The sequence below is a fragment of the Budorcas taxicolor genome, chromosome 1 (genome assembly GCF_023091745.1).
Source record: "Budorcas taxicolor isolate Tak-1 chromosome 1, Takin1.1, whole genome shotgun sequence".
NCBI classification, from domain to species: domain Eukaryota; kingdom Metazoa; phylum Chordata; class Mammalia; order Artiodactyla; family Bovidae; genus Budorcas; species Budorcas taxicolor.
This window is the reverse complement of record NC_068910.1, coordinates 106,165,718-106,192,270: the sequence shown is the minus strand read 5'-3', so window position 1 is coordinate 106,192,270 and position 26,553 is coordinate 106,165,718. Positions and strand designations below refer to the sequence as shown.

Sequence of the window (26,553 nt, the reverse complement as noted above, 5' to 3'; positions counted from 1 at the left end):
GATGGTCTTGGGGTTATAAATAACTGCTGTTTCTAAAAATACACTTTCGTGGGATTTAGTTGACAGAGATAGTTTTAATTGATGGCTTTATGTTCTCTTGGGAACTTTCCTTTTTGGTAAGAAGCAAAATAAATATAGCTTTATTCAGATCATTAGAAATAAAAATGTATTCCACAACACTTTTTTTTTTCATAAAAAATGCTTTACGTACATATAACCCTTCATTTTATGGAAAAAGTAAGCAAGACATTTTATCTTTCAACATAGAATTGAAGAATAGACTCATCATAAAATGGCCTGTATGCGTGATTTCAGCATTTTGATCAAACTCACTCATCACTGCTCTAAGTCTCATATACTCTGACACGTCAGTAAAGTTTGACAACCATATTTTCTGCTGGCTTAGCAACAAACTTACAATCCATTCTTCAATCTGACAATTGTGAATGTCCTGCTGTCATGTATTTATGGTATTTTTATAGTTGAACAGTATAAAAAAACTAACGTAAAAATTATTAAACAATATGCTATAATTTTTTTACTAACAAGAAGATAATTTATTTTTAAAGAATTACTAAGCATATTGATATAATAATCACAATTTATTGTCTACTACAAATTGGTATTTTACAAACATTACTATATTTAACTCTTACAAAATATTCAGTGATGTAAATATTAATATTTTCATTGTACAAATGAAGAGACAAAGTCTTTAATAGTTGTTCCATGTCACAGAGATGATAGATGAACAAGTCAGTGTTTGAAGACAGGGTTTTGATTCTTAAGTCTAAACTTTGGAACAATGCTCATTGCTATATAAAAATAGATGTGTATACAAAAACATGCACATACAAATATATACTATATATACATACTTTTACTCCTAGCAATATTTGTTTTTTCTCTTCCTTTGTAACCTACCACTGAAATTATCACCTGAATTCTGCATTTTGATATTTGCTATTTCTAGTTCTATATAAAAAGGCATGTCTTTTCCACTATATTGCAAATTACTTAAAAATAAGGTTTCTATGTATGGCATTGCAGTGACACAGTACTATAGACAGAGCAGAGGATCAAACATAAGTTCTATGGATTATATCTATATAATTAATACACTTATTAGTTGAAATTATGTGAGAATATTATAAAGCTTAGCAAAGCAGATCTTCAAAAATGTTTATCTGCTTTTCTTAAAAATTATCAAGATAAAGTACTATAATATGACTTAAAATTTCTAAACTTTTTTTGTTGAATCTATAACACCTTAAGTCAGAATTCAGACAGTATCACTTCCTATTCTCCATACAAACTTGAGATGATTACATTACACCATTGGCTGAATTGTGAATGGAAATTTCCATTGTTTTTTCACCATATGTAGCCCTCGTTTTTATAGTTAAACTGCAGTACCTGAAATTCATAATGATATTTTGAATTTTACTTCATATTTAATATTGCAATTATGTTTGTAAATTGTTTTATTGAAGTATAGTTCACTTATATTAGTTTCAGGTGTACCATGGTTATTCAATATTTTTGTAATCCATATAAAGTTAAGTATTGGCCATATTTACTGTATTGTATATTATGTCATTGGATTTAATTTTATACCTAGTACTTTGTACTTCTTAATTTTCTTCCCTTACTCTTCCTGTCTTCCCTTTCCTCCCTCAACTGGTAACCACTTGCTCTAAGTCTGTTTTTGTTTGCTATATTCTTTCATTTATTTTTTCAGATTCTACCTATAAGTGAAAACATTCAATATTTATCTTTCAATCTCAGGCTTCTTTCACTAACTTAATACTTTCAGGGTTCATCCATGTTTTTACAAATGGCTAAATTTCATTCTTCTTAATGGCTGAGTAATATTCCCATATACGCACACATATATACATACATACATATATATATATATATATATATATATATATATATATATATATATAATACCACATTTTCTTTATCCATTCACCTGTTGCTAGGGCTCCTCATATGTGGCTGAAAAGCCTTGTCCCCTAGGAAGGATGAATCCCTGGCCCTGTGATGCCCCCTCCTCTTCTGAGTCATCCATGCAGGGTGCAGGCCTCCACTAGATGATTTCTATCCCTCTACTAGACTCCGTGTTTTTTTTTTTTTTTCCTCCTGTACAGCCTTGGTTGTAGAGCTGTTGCTAATCTTCAGGTTATTCTCAGTGAGTAGTCATAAAACTATCGGTAATCATTAGTTATACTCATTTCACCTGTAACCCACCTTTAGTAATCAAGGTCGTTGTAATTTCTGCTACGAAAGACATGCAAATCCTCCACATGACATGGAGCATAAATGATAAGATGTTTGCCTAAGCTGCTTTCCAGAACTTGGAGTCTTCTGTGTCTAGTTTTGGAGAAGGCAATGGCACCCCAATCCAGTACTCTTGCCTGGAAAATCCCATGGACGGAGGAGCCTGGTGGGCTTCAGTCCATGGGGTCGCTAAGAGTCGGACAGGACTGAGCGACGTCACTTTCACTTTTCACTTTCATGCATTGGAGAAGGAAATGGCAACCCACTCCAGTGTTCTTGCCTGGAGAATCCCAGGGACGGGGGAGCCTGGTGGGCTGCTGTCTATGGGGTCACACAGAGTCGGACATGACTGAAGCGACTTAGCAGCAGCAGCAGCGGCAGTGTCTAGTTTGGCTGAGCTAGTTAAGACCACTAACTTTTCAACTGGGCATGCACGAATATTCTTTTGAATATGCAGAGGCCTGTGGCTTCCTCATGGCTGCACAGAACAGCAATTATCACATTTTTTTTTCAATCACTTTTTCCCACACGCCTCATGCCTCAGACCTCCTAGCTTCTTTATTCTTTATCCCATAAGAACCCCGAGCCTCTGGCTTTCAGGAAGGTGGATTTGAGACCAGTTCTTATATTTCCTCACTTGGCTGCCTTGTGAATAAACTCTCTCTTTGGGGTAAACTCTGTGTCCCAATGTTTTGGCTTGCTGTGCACTGGACAAAATGACCCCTGTTTGGTAATATTTGCTCTATATATAGTTCTAGTTTTGATGTTTGCCAGGGGAGGTGAGCTCAGGTTCTTCCTACTCTTCGATCTTGATCCCTGCTTCTATTCCCATGTTTGTATGTTGAATAACAACTAATGATGTACTAAATAGTACTTTATTTACTTCCTTTCTATTAATATTTTAAAATAACTTACAAAACCTTGGTTTAAATTTCACTGAAATGTTCTGGAAATGCTGAATTGAAGCACACTGGAACAGCATCTACTATCTAGTATGAGTAGAGTACCAATATTGATCTAGTATGGTTTGGCTATGACAGATTCTTATGGATCACAAGGATGCAGTCAAGGGTGAAATGTTGTATGCAGTAACAGCATACATTCAAGATTCATAGCCTGTGAATTCATAGCCTGTGAACAGCATACACTCAAGATTCATTGCTTTCAACACCTCTATATGGCTTAGTTTCTTAGCAGAAACTAAGATGTGCAGGTTTTACAGATGCACAGATGTCATGTGTCTGATCAGAATATGGCCTCTTTATTTGGCTTATATCTAGTTCTACACAAGTAGAACAATTCCATATATTAATGCTCTTGGCCAAAGCCTGAATTTCCCAGTAAGTATTTACACCCAGGCAGATCATATATAAGCTGGTGTTTGGATAATCCAGTTTTCATGACAAACAGGTTGGACTATAAAACCAGTTACAACATTTTATGAACTTTTAATAAGTGTTTTTATTTGAAAAATTAGGAACCACAGAAGAACTTTGCTAATATTGAGCTATAAATTCCATTAATCAGAAGCTGTGTACATGCAAAATTTTTGTGTAATTCTTTTGTATATATCGTTTTGTGTAAATCCTCTGTATACATATTTATAAGTATTTTAAACACAGTAAAGCAGTTCTTAGCAGACTTTCATTTATGCAACTCCAAACTCTAATTAATCTACTTAATACACTTACATGGGCTTCTCTGGTGGTTCAGATGGTCAGATTTCCTTAAATTGGGACATTCTAGACACTAAGGTCAAAGAAGCTATCGGACCAAGTGACTGCACTATGAACATACACAAATTTGTCTGTCTTTGCTCTCTGCTGCAAGTGCATATTATAATATTACACATGCCTACATTATAGCAGGTTTTTTTCTTCTTTGCAGTGGTTTGATTCCATGACCTAGTCAATAGTGTGTAAGCACTTGCAAGAATAAAATATATATGTGTTAAAGTTCTCATCCTCTAACACAGTGCTTAGTACATATTGGGTGCTCAATAAATATTTGTTAAATAACTGATTAAATTAGTGGTCTTTGATATTCTTTGACTTATAAAACAAAATTTTAATATTATAAATGTATTAGTTTGTAATTTAATGGTTAATATTACAAAATTATTAGTATTCTGATACAGTTTTTTTAACAGGGCAGGAACACTTGCAAAGCACCTGGAATTAACATAGTACTTTATTGCATCCCTTATTAAAGAAATATCACATTCAAGCACTATTTAGAAAATTTATCCTAAATTTAGTATGGGCTTTTATTTTGAAACCTGCAGTTTTAGAACTCTTGCCTCAGATTGTCATGTTGATGAACATATTCAGCTCTCATGTTTGATTGAATGTTTTAATTTAAATGCATATGTAATTATCATTTTTTGCACCTTTACAAACTGTAGAATTAATATAAAAATAACAATTCTGTTGCAAAAACCATTTAGCTGATACTGCACTTTTTAAAATAAATTTATTTATTTTAATTGGAGGCTAATACAATACAATATTGTATTGGTTTGCCATAAATTGACATGAATTTGCCATGGGTGTACATGTGTTCCCCATCCTGAACTCCCCTCCTACCTCCCTCCACATCCCATCCTTCTGGTTCATCCCAGTGCACCAGCCCCGAGCATCCTGTAACATGCATCGAACCTAGACTGGTGATTCATTTCAAATATTATAATATACATGTTTCAATGCCATTCTCCCAAATCATCCCACCCTTGCCTTCTCCCACAGAGTAAAAAAAACTGTTCTAGACATCTGTGTCTCTTTTGCTGTCTTGCATACAGGGTTATCGTTACCATCTTTCTAAATTCCATATATATGTGTTGATTATACTGTATTGGTGTTTTTCTTTCTGATTTACTTCACTCTGTATAATAGGCTCTAGTTTCATCCACCTCATTAGAACTGATTCAACTGTATTCTTTTTAATGGCTGAGTAATACTCCAGTGTGTATATGTACCACAGCTTTCTTATCTGTTTGTCTGCTGATGGACCTCTAGGTTGCTTCCATGTCCTGGCTATTATAAACAGTGCTGTGATGAACATTGAGGTACACATATCTCTTTCAGTTCTGGTTTCCTCGGTGTGTATGCCCAGCAGTGGGATTGCTGGGTCATAAGGCAGTTCTATTTTGAGTTTTGTAAGGAATCTCCACACTGTTCTCCATAGTGGCTGTACTAGTTTGCATTCCCACCAACAGTGTAAGAGGGTTCCCTTTTCTCCACACCCTCTCCAGCATTAATTGCTTGTAGACTTTTGGATAGCAGCCATTTTGACTGGCATGAAATGGTACCTCATTGTGGTTTTGATTTCCATTTCTCTGATAATGAGTGATGTTGAGCATCTTTTCATGTGTTTGTTAGCCATCTGTATGTCTTCTGTGGAGAAATGTCTGTTTAGTTCTTTGGCCCATTTTTTGATTGGGCCGTTTATTTTTCTGGAATTGAGCTGCAGGAGCTGCTTCTATATTTTTGAGATTAAATCTTTATCAGTTGCTTCATTTGCTATTATTATCTCCCATTCTGAAGGCTGTCTTTTCAGCTTGCTTATAGTTTCCTTTGTTGTGCAGAAGCTTTTAATTTTAATTAGGTCCCATTTGTTTATTTTTGCTTTTATTTCCAATATTCTGGGAGGTGGGTCATAGAGGATTCTGCTGTGCATTTTCAAGTACAGTCACCTTTGATTATATTCAAGTGGAGCAACTTTGGTAAATGTCTAACTATCTGCAGTTATTATGCACTCAACATACAATAGAGAAGCCAATGGTACAGGTAGTATAAGACCCAGTCCCTGAAAAGGTAAGGACTATACACTTCAGGTGATATGATGATATTAGTCACTATGTGATTACATCACAAATGGTACAGATGATAAATGCCTGGTGTTTCAAGAAGAAACACATTAATGTCAGGTGGAGTAATTAAATTGGCCTAGAGTTGTGGCATTTTAACTGGACTTTTCCTGTAGAAAGGTAGAATAAGATTAAGAATGAAAGAAAAATAATCTGGAAATGAAACTTCCAAATAAAAGAGGATGCCAACTTTGATAAAATGAAGAAATGACAGTGGAAAGAAGAGAGATAGAAAGTAGTTAAAGGGGGATGGTTATTAGAAGTCTTATAAGACAGCTTAAAGAAGTTTATATTAATTAATGGATACAGAAACATTTGAAAAAATGGATGCAAGTTTATTTAAACTGGAGTCTTCTAACAGTGCACAAAATGTATTAAAGAGATGTGAGATGCGAAGTGTTAGGACCGGTTGGGAGACTAAGGCCTTGATCTGGAGAATATCTAACAACTAAAGAAGAGTGGTAGTGGTGAAAGAAGGAAACACTACATTGTGAAGACATATGATTTTAAGAAATAGTCTGGACAAAGAATAAGGTTGAGATTAAGTACAATTTAAACATATTTATTAACTATTTTTAATATACTTAATGATGTTGAGTCTATCACTGTGATAAAATTGGGGGCTTTTGCCATTATAATTCAGATCCTATTTCAACCAATATTATCCAAATATAATATTTCTTATTTAAGTATATTACAATCCCCTGGAGAAGGGAAAAGTTATCCACTCCAGTATTCTGACCTGTAGAATTCCATGGACTATACAGTCCATGGGGTAGCAAAGAGTCAGACACGACTTAGACTTTCACTTTCACTGGCTGAAATATATTGCCTTATTTAACAACTGTAAATCTGAATTTACTCATCTGTAAAATGAGATGATAATAGACCTAACTGTTGGGATGTGCAAAATAATTTATATATCAGTTGTTTCCTAGCTCATTATAAGCAACAGATAAATATTCTATCCATAAGTTTTAAGGTCAAGCATTCTACAAAAATTTACAATGTCCAAGAAAAAAACTCTCATACTCAAATAGTCAGGAAATCAGCTCTAATGGTTAAACCAAATATCCCCAGTCATGTATATCGTAAATGAATAGCCATTTTCCAACAAAAGAAGTAAAAATGTATAACATAATACTATCAGTTCAGTTGAGTTGCTCAATCATGTCCGACATTTTGTCACCTCATGACTGCAGCAGGCCAGTCCATCACCAACTCTTGGAGTTTACTCAAACTCATGTCCATTGAGTCAGTGATGCCATCCAACCATATTATCCTCTTTCATCCCCTTCTCCTGCCGCCTCCAATCTTTCTCAGCATCAGGGTCTTTTCAAATGAGTTAGCTCTTCGTAACAGGTGGCCAAAGTATTGGAGTTTCATCTTCAACATCTGTCCTTCCAATGAATATTCAGAACTTATATCCTTTAGGATGGAAAGGACTCTCAAGAGTCTTCTCCAACACCACAGTTCAAAAGCATCAATTCTTCAGCTCTCAGCTTTCTCTATGGTCCAAATCTCACATCCATATATGACTACTGGATAAAACACAGTTTTGGCTAGATGGACCTTTGTTGGCAAAGTGATGTCTCTGCTTTTTAATATGTTGTGTGGGTTGGTCATAACTTTCCTTTCAAGGAGTAAGCGTCTTTTAATTTCATGGCTACAGTCACCATCTGCAGTGATTTTGGAGCCCCCCCAAAATAGTCTGCCATGGTTTCCACTGTTTCCCCATCTATTTGCCATGAAGTGATGGGACTGGATGTCATGATCTTAGTTTTCTGAATGTTGAGCTTTAAGCCAACTTTTCACTTTTCTCTTTCACTTTCATAAAGAGGCTCTTTAGTTCTTCTTCACTTTCTGTCATAAGGGTGGTGTCATCTGCATAGCTAAGGTTATTGATATTTCTCCTGGCAATCGTGATTCCAGCTTGTGCTTGATCTTGCACAGTGTTTATTATGATGTACTCTGCATGTAAGTTCAATATGGAGGGTGACAGTATACAGCCTTGACACACTCCTTTTCCTATTTGGAACTAGGCTGTTGTTCCATGTCCAGTTCTAACTGTTGCTTCCTGACCTGCATGCAGATTTTTCAAGAGGCAGGTCAGGGGTCTGATACTCCAATCTCTTAGAATTTTCCACATGTTATTGTGACGCACACAGTCAAAGGCTTTGGCATAGTCAATAAAGCAGAAATAGATTTTTTCTGGAACTCTCTTGCTTTTTTGAGGATCCAGCAGATCTCGGCAATTTGATCTCTGGTTCCTCTGCCTTTTCAAAAACCAGATTGAACATCTGGACATTCACGGTTCATGCATTTCTGAAGCCTGGCTTGGAGAATTTTGAGCATTACTTTGCTAGCGTTTGAGGTGAGTGCAATTGTGTGGTAGTTTGAGCATTCTTTGGCATTGCCTTTTTTTGGATTGGGATGAAAACTGACCTTTTCCAGTCCTGTGGCCACAGCTGAGTTTTCCAAATTTCCTGGCATACTGAGTGCCACACTTTCACAGCATCATCTTTTAGGATTTGAAATAGCCCAGCTGGAATCCTGTCACCTCCACTAGCTTTGTTCAGAGTGATACTTCCTAAGGCCCACTTGACTTCACATTCCAGGATGTCTGGCTCTAGGTGAGTGAACAAACCATAGTGATTATCTGAGTCTGAAGATCTTTTTTGTAAAGTTCATCTGTGTATTCTTGCCACCTCTTCTTAATATTTTCTGCTTCTGTTAGGTCCATACCATTTCTGTCCTTTATTGAGCCCATCTTTGCATGAAATGTTTCCTTGGTATCTCTGATTTTCTTGAAGAGATCTCTGGTGTTTCCCATGCTATTGTTTTCCTCTATTCTTTGCACTGATCACTGAGGAAGGCTTTCTTATCTCTCCTTGTTATTCTTTGGAACTCTGCATTCAAATGGGTATATCGTTCCTTTTTGCTTCTCTTCTTTCATGGCTATTTGTAAGGCCTCCTCAGGCAGTAATTTGCTTTTTTGCATTTCTTTTTCTGGGGGATGGTCTTGGTCCCTGTCTCCTGTACAATGTCATGAACCTCAGTCCATAGTTCATCAGGCACTCTATCATATCTAGTCCCTTACATCTATTTCTCACTTCCACTGTATAATCATAAGGGGTTTGCTTTAGGTCATACTGGAATGGTCTATTGGTTTTCCCTACTTTTTCAATTTAAGTCTGAATTTGGCAATAAGGAGTTCATGATCTGAGCCACAGTAAGCTCCTAGTCTTGTTTTTGCTGACTTTATAAAGCTTCTCCATCTTTGGCTGCAAAGAATATAATCAATCTGATTTTGGTGTTGGGCATCTGGTGATGTCCATATGTAGAGTCTTCTCTTGTGTTGTTGGAAGAGGGTGTTTGCTATGACCAGTGCATTCTCTTGGCAAAACTCTATCAGCCTTTGCCCTTCTTCATTCTGTACTCCACGGCCAAATTTGCCTGTTACTCCAGGTGTTTCGTGACTTCCTACTTTTGCATTCCAGTACTCTATAATGAAAATGACATCTTTTTTGAGTGTTAGTTCTAGAAGGTCTTGTAGGTCTTCATAGAACCATTCAACTTCAGCTTCTTCAGCATTACTGGTAGGGACATAGACTTGGATTACTGTGATATTGAACAGTTTGCCTTGGAAACGAACAGAGATCATTCTGTCATTGTTGAGATTGCATCCAAGTTCTGCATTTTGGACTCTTTCATTGACTATGATGGCTACTCCATTTCTTCTAAGGGATTCTTGCCCACAGTAGTATATATAATGTTCATCTGAGTTAAATTCACCCATTCCATTCCATTTTAGTTTGCTGATTCCTAAAATGTCAACGTTCACTCTTGCCATCTCCTGTCTGACCACTTCCAATTTGCCTTGATTCATGGACCTAACATTCCAGGTTCCTATGCAATATTGCTCTTTACAGCCTTGGACCTAGTTTCCATCACCAGTCTCATCCAAAACTGGGTGTTGGTTTTGCTTGGCTCTGTCTCTTCATTCTTTCTGGAGTTATTTCTACACTAATCTCCAGTAGCATATTGGGCAGCTACCGACTTGGGGACTTCATCTTTCAGTGTCTTATCTTTTTGCCTTTTCATACTGTTCATAGTGTTTGAAGGAGGTCAACGTTATCTTCATTAACCTCCACCATAGTTTGGCCCCAGGTAAACAGCAGGGAGGGAACACAGCTTCACCCATCAACAGAAAATTGCATTAAAGATTTACTGAGCATGACACTGCCCATTTGAACAAGACCCTGAGAGTCTCTCGTGGGAATAGGGTTTGATTCTAAATAAGAATTCTCCCCTCCTACCATCTCGCCTGTGCTCTCCTTTGCCCCTGGACATGGGGTATCTCCTCATGGCCCATCCAGCGAAGTGAAGCCACTGTTCCTGACCTTGGACGTGGTGTATCACTTCATGGCTGCTCCAGCAAAGTCTAGCTGCCGCTCCTGTCCTTGTATGTAGGGGATATCTTCCCAGCTGCTAGCCTCTCCAGTGCCACACAGCCGCTGCTGGCCATACTGTTCATACTATTCATGATACTATAATGACTCTTAATAAAGTATATTCTTACATATCAAATGCACTTGAGAATTTAACAAACATGTTTAAGTTTTGCAATGTCTGATTGTAGTCAACTACACTCAATGTTCTTTAAGTTTCATATCCTCTTATAATGAAAAACAAATGAGACAAAGTTAAAAAAAAAACCTAACAGTGGATTAGTTTTGCTTTCTGGCAGAAAGGTAACCTAGGAGAAAGAAGTCTTTACACATTTTCTAATTCAGTGGAATAAAAGTTGTTGCCTGAGACGAGTGAATTTAATTTTGTTGTAATGTAATTTATTGGTTGAAGTAAGTCCAAGATTTAGATCAGAATTACATTACCTAATATTACCCAATTTTTAATACTCAATTTTTTATGTGAACTTTTAAGAAAAATTTAAGGGTGTTAGATAGATCTATAACACATCCACACATTTCTTCCCTTCTCTTATCCTGCATGAAGATCACATCTTCCAATCAAGTCATCTTAAAGATCAGTAAGGAAAACCTGCCTATTATAAATGGACCCACTTGAAGCCTATTCCAGAATGGATTCCCTCAACCAAACATAGATAGTTTACTCTGTTTATTCAATGAACACCGATGAGTGCATATAGTCTTTGGTTTATAAATTCTTTTTATTTCTTCACAATTCCTTTCTATGGGATATGTGTCTTTGTTTTTTCCTCAAGATGATGGAGAACACTTTATCATAGGAATCCAGGAATTTTTCTCCATGTTAAATTCTCACAGGAAGAATAAAGAACTTCCTTTATCATCCTGACAGATACCCTAGTGCCAGATATCCTGGATTCAAATCTCGATCCATCTACTTACTAAGTTTGTGACCTTAGAAAAGTTAGTTAATTAGTTTCTCTGTATCTCATTTTCTCATCTATGAAATAGTTGTAAAAACAGCACTTAGCTTGTACAGGCATCTTGAGAATTAACTAAGATACCACTTTTAAGCACCTGGTATCTGGCCCATGGTGCTATATAATGATTCTCTTAAGCATAATATTATTTAACTATGTGATAGATATTTATATTTTTGAAGTCTAAAGCCTAAGAAATCATACTATTTGGAAAATGATAGCTATTTAATGCATAAGCAAATATTTCATAATTTCACTATTTCTTAAATAAAACAGTATTGTTTTTCATATGGATAACATTTACTCTTTTCAACATTCTAGAGTCTTTTCAAGGTTTAAAATATTCTGTCATTTAGTGAAAAAGATAATTGTACAAACATTTTATCATTTCTTTCTCATCCATCATTTTTCCAAAGCAAAAGACTAAGAGGGATTATGAAATGTTTAAAACATTGGTAATTAAAAATGATCCCTTTTTTTTTGTAATCAACGCATTACTTTGTTTGTTTGTTTTTAATTGTACAGAAAAAAGAAAATCTGTGGAGTGTAATCTATGACATACAGTCACCCTGTCCAGTATGCAGGAAGCCACGGGAGCCCACGCAGGAGGAGCTTGAGATAGGGAGCTGTGCTTCGCAGAAGTAAGACCTACTCACACAATGACATGCGACGTGGAAAAACCTTCAGCTCCCTTTGTTTGCCAGGGTGTCTTGGTACAAAATAATACATTTTCGAACAGCATTCCTCTTTTACAAAAGAGGAGACATAACTTTCTTTAGAAGATAAAGCTTATTCCTCAGAATTACATGTTGGAAAAGTAACAGAGCTGGACTTAAACTTTTCCAAGTTTGGCATTTCTCCTCCTCAACAGAATCATTCCTCAGATCTCCACCCCTTAAACATTTCACTAGCTTTTTCTGGAATTTAATCTCTTTCCTTCTCCTTGAAGTATCATGATCAGAACCATCTGTAGTGTACTGGAGCAGGGAGACTATCCTTTGGTTCCATACTTTGCTTTGTGCCAACTTTTCCACTCTTACAATCTTTATAAGTGTAAAAAGTCTTATGTGGTCTCCTAACTTTGCTTCCAGCAGGCAAATTACTTTATCCATTCCTATGGTTCCAACTCCAAAATAGATGCCTCTCCACTGCTAGTACCCAAGTCCATATCCTTATGATCTTTGGCCTGCGTGATTCCAGTGACTCCACTTTTGCACACAGCATCTTACACCATTATTTTGAACAGAGTGATCTTTTAAAAAACCTAAGTCAGTATTTGAGGGCATACACTGTAAAGGATCTTTACTGCTTAATCTCTCTAACTGCTAGCATTATATTTTTAATAAAAATCAAATTATTTACACAGCTGAAAGGGTAGTTCTATAAGATATGGGCCGTCCTACCCTCTTCAATCCCTCTCTTCCATCTCATCTTTTTTCAGCCATACTGGCCTTCTTGCTCCTTCCGGAATGCACCAAACATATTTATGCTTTAGGCCTGATCATCTAGTCAGTCTCTTTCTTATCATATAACATGTTCTCATTTTCTTCATAATATTACTACAACTTGAACTTATTTTGCTTATTTTTTAGTTTAATTTTATTGCCATTATTAAGGCATCATTCTTGTTTACAACTTGTCTTCACACCTAGGACAGAGCTCGCAATAGGAATATCAAGTATTTATTGAATAAGAGGACATGACTCTTATGGTCAATACATGTTCCACTATCTTCCAGCTCAATTATCAGTAAATCACTACCACTATTCACTACAGAAGTTATGTCCATTCTCCAACAAACCCTCAAGATGCCCCTACTAGAGCTTGGACCTCAGACTTCTTCAGAGTCTTCTCAATCAATTTCAACAGTTCTCTCTTAGTTCTGTAATAAACGTGGTCTTTGTTCACAGAAAGAGAGCCTTTTTTTTTTTTTAATATCATAAAGGAGTTTCTAGTAAAAAGAGTATGTAAGAGTTCTATCTGAGGAAAAGTATTCATTTATGTCTCTAACCTTTCAGTAATTTTCCTTAGTTTATATAATGCAGTTTTCTCTATTACTCTGTCATCTCCTTGAGGCTTTATCTTTTGCTTGTGTGGAACCCTCAGATGTGAAAGCAACATCGTCAGCATGTTTGGTTATGTGTGTATCCATTAGAGTGCTTAGTTAGAACACCTTGCCAACGATGAGCAATCAAAAATTATGAGCTGGTGATGAAGATTCTTGTCCTTATGTGCCTATGTGCCAGCATTAATTCAGGTGGTGAGGAATTTATGTCTTCACTGGGGACTGGGTATTGCGAAATGTAAGGGTTGTGTGTTGCTGCTTATAACAGCACTTTCTTAATTAAGATTGGAAGCCAGATTTAGGTCTTCTCAATATGTATTATTGCCTTACAGACGAGAACACTGAGGCAGAGCAGTATGATGAAAGATGCAAGCAATTTAATTATAATATCTTAGAGTTACACAGAAAAGATAATTCTGTTCCTTTAGAAAAAAAATGGTTATTAATGTACTAAAGATAATTTAATATTGTTTTCTGGGGATTTTCCTTTCAAGTATATTTCCTAGATAAATAACAATTTTTTAGACATATTTACTTCTCTTTAATAACAAATAATGCTCCACTGATTTAATGTTTTATTTTCTCTAGAAGATAAGCTAATGTGAAGCAGGTGTCTTGCATAAATTTTAGAGAGGATAGAAGTACTCCAATTAAGGATTCAACTTTTGTAAAAAGTATTAAAAGATTTTAGGCTTCAGGTAACTTTCATTGTTCCTATATTGATTACAACTATGAAAAAGAGCCTAAATATTTAATAAAATATTTAAGATTGAAGAAATAAACAAGACCAATGCTAATAAAAAGATACCCTGAGACAATTGTTCACTGTTGCCAGATTTATAGACATGCTTAATGAGTAGGCTACTTAAGTGATTTAAGAGACTTTAGAAAAACTGACAAGGGCTACTGCTTGATAACTCATTGGAGGAAATGAAATTTTCATTTACCAAATTCCATAAAATATATCTGGATATACTAGATACACTCATGTTGAAATGCAATACAACTGTCCAACTGATAAATTAGCTTGTGTTTGCTTGGTTATTGAAAAATAGATAAAATCCACAAATTGAGCAATCAGAAATTAGACATGTTTTCTCTACTTCTTAAGATGCAATTTGATTATAATTTCTGAACCAAAGTACCTTAGGCCTTATGCCAAATTTTTACTACTTAAACCAGCCATTATACTTTGGCCTAATTAAAAATAAACTGCACAGAACTATCAAATTTTCACATCTGCCCTATCTCTGCCTTCAGCAGGCAATTAAAACTATGTCCACACTAGCCTTGTGTTTGAGATATATATATGTATATATTTCTTTTTTAAAAATTTATTCATTTTAATTGGAGGCTAATTACGTTATATTTCAACCACTGGATTGCAGGCTCCTAGAGTGCAAAGTGTATGTCATATTCATCTTTGTATCCTCTTACACCTAACATAGGGCCTCTGACATGGTCTGCTGAACAGGAGTAAACTTTCCATTAATATCTATTGAATTAAATTGGATGAGAGGAATGAAAAACTATACTAAGAATCTGGGTAATAGAGACTGTCAGTCAGTGTGTAATTAAGCAGTACAGGTAAAAATGCTGAGCTTGCATGCTTGCATTGCTGGAGGGAACACAGTCACAGAGGCTGCCAGATTGAAAGCACTATAGGACAGAAATTTATAACGTACTGAACATTCAATATATACCGGGCATGTGGTGAAACATGCACTGTCTCAGTCAATAAGTCACAGATAATTTATAAGGTAGAAAGGATTTATCTTATTACAATATACATGAGAAGTGTGAAGCACTATGGTGCTGTGGTTAAGACCTCATTGATTCTGCTTACAGACTTGAGTTTAATTCCTAGTTTTGCCAATTAAAACCTTCTGTAGGCACCTAGAGGGCAACTGGGAAATATTTTTCAAAATTTAAAACAGAAGATTTTTGACTCTGCTATCAAATCCCTATTAAGGAATTCCTCTTACACTTGAATGAGCACCTGGATTAACACACTTCACAATCTGGGCCTGGGAAGCAAGCCTTAATGACCTCTTGCCGACTATCAATCAACATACAGCAACCCTACACTATTTTCCCCCAAAACACATTGTGCATTCTCCAGAACCTCTTTAAGTGCCTTGTTGCTGTAGTTTTTCAGTCGCTAAGTCATGTCCAACTCTTTGTGACCCCATGGATTCCAGCATGCCAGGCTTCCCTGTCCTACACTATTTCCAAGAGTTTGCTCAAACTCACGTTTATTGAGTTGCTTATGCCACCCAAACATCTCATCCTCTGCTGTCCCCTTCTCCTTTTGCCTTCAATCTTTCATAGTATTAGGGTCTTTTCTAAAGAAATAGCTTTTAGCATCAAACAGCCAAAGTATTGGAGCTTCAGCTTCATCAGCAGTCCTTCCAATGAATATTCAGGGTTGTTTTCTTTTAAAATTGACTGGTTTGATCTCCTTGAGTGTCCAAGGGCCTCTCAAGAGTTTCCTCCAATACCACAATTCGAAAGCATCAATTTTTTGGCACTCATCTTAACTCTCACGTCTATGTATGACTACTGGAAAAACCATAGCTTTGACTATAAGGACATTTGTTGGCAAAGTGATTCATTAGCCTAGAGCATCTTTATTTGATGTTGAGCTCAAATCATAGTTTCTTCATGAAATTGAGATTTTTCTATTTAAAAGGCAAATGCTTGCTGCCATTGTGCTCCATGATTTATTTATATCAATATAGTGCTGTGTTAAAGTTAACTTGTGGTCATCTCCAGCCCCTTGCACTAGCTAATGAATTCACTGAAGTCAGAGACACTTATCAGATGCATATTTATATTTTTATATTTTAAAATATATATCAATATCTGACCCCTTAATAGATCACTGACTTGTCATGGCAAAGGGGTTTGTGTAACTCAATGTAGCTATGAGCCAGGCAGGGCCACCCAAGATGGATGGGTCCTAGCAGAGAGTTCTGACAAACTGTGATCTACTGAAGGAGGGAATGGCAAACCACTCCAGCATACTTGCCATGAGAACCTCATGAACTGTATAAAAAGTCAAAAGATATGACACCAAAAGATGAGATCCCAGGTCCGGTGTCCAATATGCTACTGCAGAAGAGCAGAAAAGAACTATTAATAGCCCCAGAATGAATGAAGCAGCTGGGCCAAAGCAGATATGATGCTCAGCTGTGGATGTGTCTGGTGATGAAAGTAAAATCTGAAGCTGTGAAGAACAATATTAGATAGGAACCTGGAATATTAGGTCCATGAATGAAGGGAAATTGGATGTGGTCAAGCAGGAGATGGTGAGAATAAACATCAACATCCTAGGAATCAGCATAAATTGGTGGGAATGGGTGAATTTAATTCACATGACCATTTAATCTATTACGGTACACAAGAATCCCTTAGAAGAAATGGAGTAGCCCTCATAATCCACAAAAGAGTCTGAAATACAGTACATGGGTGCAACCTCAAAAATGACAGAATGATCTTGGTTCGTTTCCAAGGAAAGCCATTCAACATCACCGTAATCCAAGTCTATGCCCCTAACACCAATGCCAAAGAAGCTGAAGTTGATCAGTTTTATGAATACCTAGAAGACCTCCTAGAACTAACCCCTAAAAAAGACGCTCTACTCATCCTTGGGGATTTGAATGGAAAAGTAGGAACTGGAATAACAGGCAAGTTTGGCCTTGGAAAACAAAATGAAGCGGGGCAAAGGTTAATTGAATTCTTTCAGGAGAACGCACTAGTCATGGCAAATACCCTTTTTTACCAACACAAGGGATGACTTTATACATGGACCTCACCAAATGGTCAATACCAAAAATCAAACTGATTCCATTCTTTAAAACCAAAAGTGGAGAAGCTGTTTATAGTTAGCAAAAACAAGACCTGGAGCTGACTGTGGCTCAGACCATCAGCTTTTCATAGCAAAATTCAGGCTTAACTAAAGAAAACTGGGGAAAACAATAGGCCAGCCAAATATGACTTAAATCAAATCTGGTACGAATTCACAGTAGAGGTAACAGATAGATTCGAGGGACTAGATCTAGTTAACAGTGTGACTGAAGAACTAGAGACAGAGGTCCATAATAGTGTAGAGGAGGCAGTGAACAAAAGGATCGCAAAGAAAAAGAAAAGCAAGAAAGCAAAGTGGCTGTCTGAGGAGGCTTTACAAAGAGCAGGAGAATGAAGAGAAGCAAAAAGCAAGGGAGAGAGGGAAAGGTACATGCAATTAAGTGTAGAGTTCCAAAGAATCGCTAGAAGAGACAAGAAGGCCTTCTTCAGTGAATAATGCTTAATAATAGAAGGAAAAAAAAAAAAAAGAGGAAAGACCAGAGATCCCTCCAGGAAAATTGGAAACATCAAGGGAGCATTCTGCCCACACATGGGTACAATAAAAGATAAAATGGTAGAGGCTTAATAGACAATGAAGAGATCAAGAAGAGATGGAGAGAATACATGGAAGAACCGTAAAAGAGATCTTAACTAACTGGATTGCTATGACGGTGTGGTTAGTCATCCAGAGCCAGACATTCTGGACTGCGAAATCAAGCGGGCATTAAGAAGCACTGCTAGTGGATGGATCCACCATAAACTAGTGGATGCAATGAAATTCCAGCAGTACTATTCAAATCCCTAAAGGAGGATGCCATCAAGGTTTTGCATCCATTATGTCAGCAAATCTGGAAGACTTAGCAGTGGCCACAGGACTGGAAATGGTCAATCCTCACCCCAATTCCCAAGAAGGGTATTACCAAAGACTGTGCTAACCATCAGACAATTTCACTCATCTCCCATGCTAGTAAGGTCATGCTTAAAATCTTGCATGCTAGGCTTTAGCATTATGAGAACTAAGAACTTCCAGATGTTCAAGCTGTGTTTAGCAAAGGAAGAGGAACTAGAGATCAAATTGCCAACATTCGCTGGATTATAGGCAAAGCAAGCAAATTTCAGAAGAAACATCATCTCTGTTTCATCGACTATGCTAAAGCCTTTGACTGTGCAGATCATGACAAAGTGTGGAAAGCTCTTAGAGATATGTGAATACCAGACCATCTTACCTGTCTCCTGAGAGACCTGTATGCAGGTCAAGAAGCAACAGTTAGAACCCTGTATGGAAAAAATGATTGGTTCAAAATTGAGAAAGGAGCACGACAGGGCTATCTGCTGTCACCCTGTTTGTTTAACCTATACGCTGAGCACATCATGAGAAATGCTGGGCTGGATGAGTTACAAGATGAGATGACAAACCTAGACAGTGTGTTGAAAAACACATACAATACTTTGCTGAAAAAGGTCCATATAGTCAAGGCTATGGACTTCCCAGCAGTCACATATGTTTTTGAGAACTGGATCATAAAGAAGGCAGAACACCAAAGAATTGATGCTTTCAAACTGCGGTGCTGGAGAAGATCCCTGAATATTCACTGGAAGGATATGCTGAAGTTCCAGTAATTTGGTCACCTGATGTGAACAGACAACTAATTGGAAAAATCCCTGACATTGGGAAAGATAGTGAGCAGAAGGAGAAGAGGGCATCAGAGGATGAGATGGCTGGACGGCATCACTGATGCAATGAAAGTGAACTTGGGCAAACTCAGACAGATGGTGAAGGACAGGCAGGCCTGGAGTGCTGCAGTCCCTGGGGTCACAAAGAGTCACACACAACTGGGCTACTGAACAACAACAATACCAACAACCAATATCTGAAATTAAACATTAGTTGTTTGAAAAAGTAATATGAGTGCCACAGAGGTTAAGTCTGACAAAGGTGGCAAAGCCAGGATTAGAACTCAGGTTGTGTTGCTCTAAATCCAGTCCTCACACAGTTGCCTCACAACTGTAGAGGCAGATTAGAATCAAAGGAACTTTGAAAACACCCTAGGCCAGTTAAATCAGAATCCTGGTAGTAGTGGTGAAGTGCATGATTGCACAATATTCCCAAGGTTGTTCTAATGTACAGCCAGGGTTGACAAGTGCCATGACATGACATGTGTGTTTCCCATAAATTCATTTCTACATATACAAATCCAATTAAGGAAGACAATATCTAGATAGCTGCCTTGCTTAATTTCACCACCTCCCCTCATGTCCCATTCTAGGATTAAAAACCAACAAAAAATTACAAACAGCTACAGCCTTCAGGCAGGGCTCATCAAGGACTTAACGATGATCAAAATCAAATTCATTACTATATTATTCTTTTCAGAGAAGATGCTTGTCACCAGCTAAGATGAAAGGAGCTGGGAGAACTGTCTTCTCTTTCTTCTTGTCTCTTTGTTGTTGTCCCAGCAACAACCTGGGTACCTCAAGGCCTGTGGGTGTTCTGCTTGGCCAGTGAACTGCTCAATTGTAATTAAGCAAACTCCTTCAGGAAGCAAGAGCACTAGACTTGCCTGGCCAGCTGGGGAGAGAGCAAAAGTGAGAGCAAACTGAATAAATATCTCACCCTCTGAATCACAGTCACCATTCAAGTGTGATAAAATTACATATATATATAAATAAATTTTCAAGCCTGTGAAAAGTCGTTCCCTTGATTTTGACTTCACTTATAAAATGTGTTGAGATATTGCATTTTCAACGCTAAATCTTTAATGATTTTTCACCATACGTGGCTTTGTTATTTCAGGAATTTCACTGGGCAAGGAAAATATATAATAGCAAGAAAATCTCCATTTTATTAACTTTGGTTTTTATCCCTATGTAAACTTTGGTTTCGGTTCCTTCAGCCAAATGAGTATTTTAAGAATTAAATGGGCCAAAGCAAAGTGTTCACTAGTTTCACCTTATCCCCTTAGGTCTTCTTACAATGTTGCTGAGCAATCCAGAGTGCTATTTATGTCACATCCTGTGCAGACTTGGCAAAAGTGGAGCCAGGGCTAGGGAGTTCTTAGTTATTGGGGCAGAATTCAGAAGCTGGAAGTTGGGAAAACAAGCAGATGAGAGTTAGCATTTAAGCTGAATCCAGAATCAAAGGTATGTCGGATTTAAATGACAGCACCGGTGGAATTTAAACAGTCACAGACAGATTTTTCTTTTGGCATGAATCCCTACAGCTTCAGCAATGTTTTTAGAAACGAGGATACCTTAAAGGTGTGTTTTAGCTGAAAAGTTCCCTTGCTACCCGTTGCATTGCAATCAAATCCTTTAAAAAATGTTTTAGAAAGCTGAGTAAGAATAACGAAGGAAACAGTGTTATCTGAATTTGGGTTTTTTGAGATGTTGACTCTGAAACAGAAATTCAGCAAAAACTGTTCATTTGGAAAGTGAAGGGGGCCTGATGGAATGTGGGGGGAAATGAGATAAGGAGGTGTAGGCAGCACATAAAAATATTTTAAGAAGATACCAAATGGGTGACTGGAGTTTAATCCAGCTGAGGAAACCATGAAAACAAGAAAAGCACACACATCTCAAAATTACCCCACCTAAGGAGGGCATGGATAGTTTGGGGTATAAACTAATTCTCATTAGTCATTCACTGAAGCCTGCTTATGGGCACCTTAATTCTCTACAAAGAAAATTCATCCTCAAGGGGTCAGTGGATTCCCAAGTGGTAATAACAGAGAAAGGTTGGGACATGATAGCATCTACTGTAAGTATAGATTTGGCTGTTGTATACTGTTCTTTTCAGAATTGTCTTGTGTCCTCACTTAGAATCTAGAGACACACAAATTACTCAGACTCTCATAGGCAGTTTCTGTTAACCATGCCCATTGCCTCTCTCAACTACTGGCTAATAGGTAGCTCTTGGGTCAACCTATGAGGAAGTCTGGCCCTTCCATTCAGGTGTAATCAGGTCCTCATCTATTACATACATACTGGCACCAATAGTGAAGGAAGCTCTGCTAGACTGTGAAACCCTGAATCTTAGAATAGCACATGAAATTTTCAGTAAATTCACTAGCATCTTTAAGATATTGGAGAGTTTTTGTATTGCAAAAGTAAAATTGGTTTATTTGAGCTCTCTGTGCTATATAGCAGCTTCCCACTGGCTATCTTATAATGACCTAGAGGGATGGGGGTGGGATGGAGGTGGGGTGTGAGGGAGGCTAAAAAGGGAGGGGATATATGTACACATATAGCTGATTTATGCTGTTGTAAAGCAGAAACTAACATAACACAGTAAAATAATTATATTCCAATTAAAAATAAATTATAAAAAACAAAACAATATATGAGACAGCAAAAGAGACACAGATGTATAGAACAGACTTTTGGACTCTGAGGGAGAGGGAGAGGGCGGGATGATTTGGGAGAATGGCATTGAAACATGTATACTATCATGTAAGAAACAAATTGCCAGTCTAGGTTCGATACAGGATACATGATGCTTGGAGATGGTGAACTGGGATGACGCAGAGAGATGATATGGGGAGGGTGGTGGGAGGGGGGTTCAGGATTGGGAACTCATGTATACCCGTGGCAGATTCCTGTCAATGTATGACAAAACCAATACAGTATTGTAAAATAAATAAATAAAAAAAAATAAAGAGCAAAAAACAAAAACAACCTATATTTTTTTTTAAAAAAAGATTTATTTGATAGAGGCTAAAGTTTCTGAACTAAGTAGAGACCACACAATGACTTAAAATTTGAACTAGAGAAAAATGGACCTATGATAGTTCTGAACTTCTCTTGGTTCAAACTTTAATAACTTCCAGTCTCTAAAGAGGAGAGGATATAAAGACTGAACTTAAAGAACCTTATGATGAAAAGTGGGGGAGAGAAACACAAAATACTTCTGAGGCTACATCCATCATTCTAAAGACAAAATTCTATTGTATCTCATTTCTTTCTTTCTTTTTTTTTAAAACTCATTTACTCATTTCTGGAAACCTTTACCTATTTCCAGCCTAAATCATGACATGGGAATGCTGAAAGCATTAAAAAAGCATTATAATTTTATTTGGAGAAAATGACTTTAAAAACTTTAGTAGGATTGTTTTTAATCTCACTGCTTACTGCCCTGTCCTACCTAAGTAAAAGTATTATTATTCTAGAGAACAGCACTTCACCTGACCTAATTTTCCTAAAACCTGCTTGATTTATAGTTTCAACAGCATTGATGAGATTTCCTATTTTGCCACATCTTCAAACACACTTGGTGTAATCAACACTCTGGATTTTCTGCCAATCAGATATGTGCAAAACAACATCTCTCTCTTATTCTAATTCTTGCTATCTGGGGAAAGTGTAGATAATTGTATAGTTTATTTCTAATCATTTGCTATCCTAATTATCAGAGGATTGCACCTCCCAATCTTATATACTCATTGACATTAGTCTTGATCCTGTCTTACCAATATAATGGGACAGAAAACATATACCATTTCTAACTAGAAAGTTCAAGAGCCATCACCTCATTCTACCATTTATCTTTTCCCTCTGCTCCACAACAACAAATATTAGGAAAGGGCTATTCCTTCAACCTGTTTTGTAGAATAAAGAACAAACACAGGACCAAGTCTCAGAGCTAACATATAATGTAAATAAGAGGTAAAATTTCCCTGTTTTAAGCTACCACTGAGATTGCGGGTTGTTTCTTATTGCAATATAACCTAGTTAAGCTAGAAGACGTATTACATAAATTGGCTATGAAAATATAGCATTGCCACAAAACAACAACAAAACCTAAAATATATAGTGTTATCTCTTAGGCCAGGCTAGAGAATAGTTGTTAATCTAGAAAGATGGCAACCCATATTATACAGTGGTAAAACATTGGGTAAATTGATAACATACCCAACTAGCTTGTAGCTTTAGATAAAAAGATTGGGAAATTGAATGTTATTACTGTGTCTTAATGCTACTGTGTATATTTGACAAAGTTACAAGAAGACATGAGTTCATACATACACATATACATAAACAAATGGCTATTTTGCAAAGAGAAATGAAAATGGATACAGACACCCTCAAGATTCAGGTCTCATAGGATTAAAAAAATCAACTGTTTCTTATATCCACTCATGAAGAAATGTTTGGAGGGCAAAGGGCTAGCTAGGCTACCACATACTTTATTAAAACTTTTCAACTGATTGATTCGGCAACCAGTAAAAACGTTGGACTGGAAGAAACACAAGCTGGAATCAAGATTGCCAGGAGAAATATCAATAACCTCAGATACGCAGATGACACCACCCTTATGGCAGAAAGTGAAGAGGAACTAAAAAGCCTCTTGATGAAAGTGGAGAGTGAAAAAGTTGGCTTAAAGCTCAACATTCAGAAAATGAAGATCATGGCATCTGGTCCCATGACTCCATGGGAAATAGATGGGGAAACAGTGGAAACAATGTCAGACTTTATTTTTGGGGGCTCCAAAATCACTGCAGATGGTGATTGCAGCCATGAAATTAAAAGACGCTTACTCCTTGGAAGAAAAGTTATGACCAACCTAGATAGCATATTCAAAAAGAGAGACATTACTTTGCCGACTAAGGTCCATCTAGTCAAGGCTATGGTTTTTCCTGTGGTCATGTATAGATGTGAGAGTTGGACTGTGAAGAAGGCTGAGCACCGAAGAATTGATGCTTTTGAAGTGTGGTGTTGGATAAGACTCTTGAGAGTCTTGGACTGCAAGGAGATCCAACCTATCCATTCTGAAGGAGATCAGCCCTGGGATTTCTTTGGAGGGAATGATGCTGAAGCTGAAACTCCAGTACTTTAGACACCTCAGCGAAGAGTTGACTCATTGGAAAAGACTCTGATGCTGGGAGGGATTGGGGGCAGGAGGAGAAGGGGATGACAGAGGATGAGATGGCTGGATGGCATCACTGACTCGATGGACGTGAGTCTGGGTGAACTCTGGGAGTTGGCGATGGACAGGGAGGCCTGGCGTGCTGCGATTCATGGGGTCGCAAAGAGTTGGACACGACTGAGCGACTGAACTGAACTGAACTGAACTGAACTGAAATCTTTTTAGTTGGGATTTATATACAAAACGCATGGTTCTCCATGATTTTGGAAAAAAACAAAAACAAAAAAGCCTGATAAGGCTTAAGTGGGCTTCCCTGGTGGCTCAATGGTTAAGAATCTGCCTATAATGCAGGAGATGGGTTCGATTCCTGTTTGGGAAGATTCCCTAGAGGAGGGCACAGCTACCCACTCCAGTATTCTTGCCTGGAGATTCCTATGGACAGAGGAGCCTGGCAGGCTACAATCTATAGGGTCACAAAGAGTCAGAAAAGACTGAAGTGACTAAGCACGCACACACACATAGAAGGCCTAAGCAATGGCAATTAAATTGAGAGACAGACATTATCTCAACAAGACTTATGTTCGCACATGGAGCACATTAGAGTTAAGGAATAAAAACGACAGAAGGTTGTGTGCTGGACTGCCATGAAAGCCAACAGTTTGGATAGAAGAGTCAAAAACTGAAAGACAGCTGTTAAGTCCAAATTTACATAGACAGGAAGCAGGCTAAGAGGTCTGCTTAGCTCCTGAGGAAGGCATATTTTCAAACACCTGCTTTCAGGTGGCTAAGGAATATCTTGGGAAAGGAAAGACCTCCTTGAGAATGAAACCATTGGCCACAGAAACATTAGATTGGGAAGTTATTTTCAGGGGACAGAACTCAAGAAGTAAAGATGGTCAAATAGTTTTGAAAACATACCATATGGTATTACTTGACATTGGTTGCCTTGATAATCTCATTTTTTTCTTTTCTCCTAAGAATGATACTCTTGGACTCTTCTCGTGGTCCAGTGGTTAAAAATCCACCTGCCTATGCAGAGGACATAGGATTGATCCCTGCTCCAGGAAGATTCCACATGCCACAGAACGACTAAGCCTGACTGAACCAGCGCTCTAGAGCATGTACTCTGCAACAAGACAAGCCACCAAAATGAGAAGCCTCTGCACCGCATCTAGAGAGCAGCTCCCTCTTGCCCAACTGGAGAAACCCCATGTGGAGCAACGAGCATAGAGTGGAGCCAAAAATAAAATTAAGAAAAAAAAAAGAATGATACTCTTAATCTCAAGATATTAAAAAAAATATTATGAGTGATTTGTAAAATGCCATGGCAAAGGCATATTTCTGTATTCCAAGAATAATGATGCAGAAATTACTTCAGGTATATACTTTTTATAATTCTATCTACCTATATAACATATTATTTCTCTAATGATACTTTAAAACATCTTCAGATAGTGAGACTATTATATTGTTTTGAGAAAAAGTTGAGTCAATTTAAACTGGAATATGGAAGTGAGCAAGTCCTGATGCTGAATGTATGAGAGCTGCTGCAGATTTTATTGATTACCTTAGACATCAATTGGTTAATTTATTGAAAAAGGAAGGACTGGAGTCTGAACAAATTTGCAATGCTGACATGAAAGGATCTTATCTGAAGTTATGGTCAGAGAAACACACATATCCATGTGTGTATACATACACATGCCATACACACAATCAACACTACCAATATTGACTAACATCTTTAATAATAATAATATAGAGCGAAGTCATTAATTAAAGAAAATAAAAGATATTGACAAAACAAAATTCTTTCTAGAATAATATATTTTACATGATTTTAAAATAATATTAATAACCTTCACCATATTCCTTTATTTTAGCCTCAAAATAAGTATCTGCAAGAAACTGAATTAGGGTTATAAGACTATTCTGCTTTAACTCATAAAATACAGTCAGGACACAAAATACAGCTGAAAAATGGCATAATTTAGTACAATCTCATTACTGTGTCATCTGTTATAATGCTTTAACTGTTAAAGAAATCATACTACTTACTGAATTAAGACTTTTACTCCTGTTCTAGGTATTCAGAAATGTTCTACGGTCATTAACTCATCACTTTTCATAGCATTCAAATGAAATGATATATGAAATCTGTATTTATACATAAGTAAAATAATTAAAATAAATTTTAT

The 26,553-nt window shown here is 37.0% G+C and overlaps 1 protein-coding gene across 1 annotated transcript in view; it reads right to left on the bottom strand.

Moving 5' to 3' along the window:
* The window catches only part of EPHA6 (EPH receptor A6), a 959,528-nt gene that overhangs the window by 562,723 nt on the left and 370,252 nt on the right, over positions 1–26,553 (bottom strand). The window lies entirely within an intron of this gene.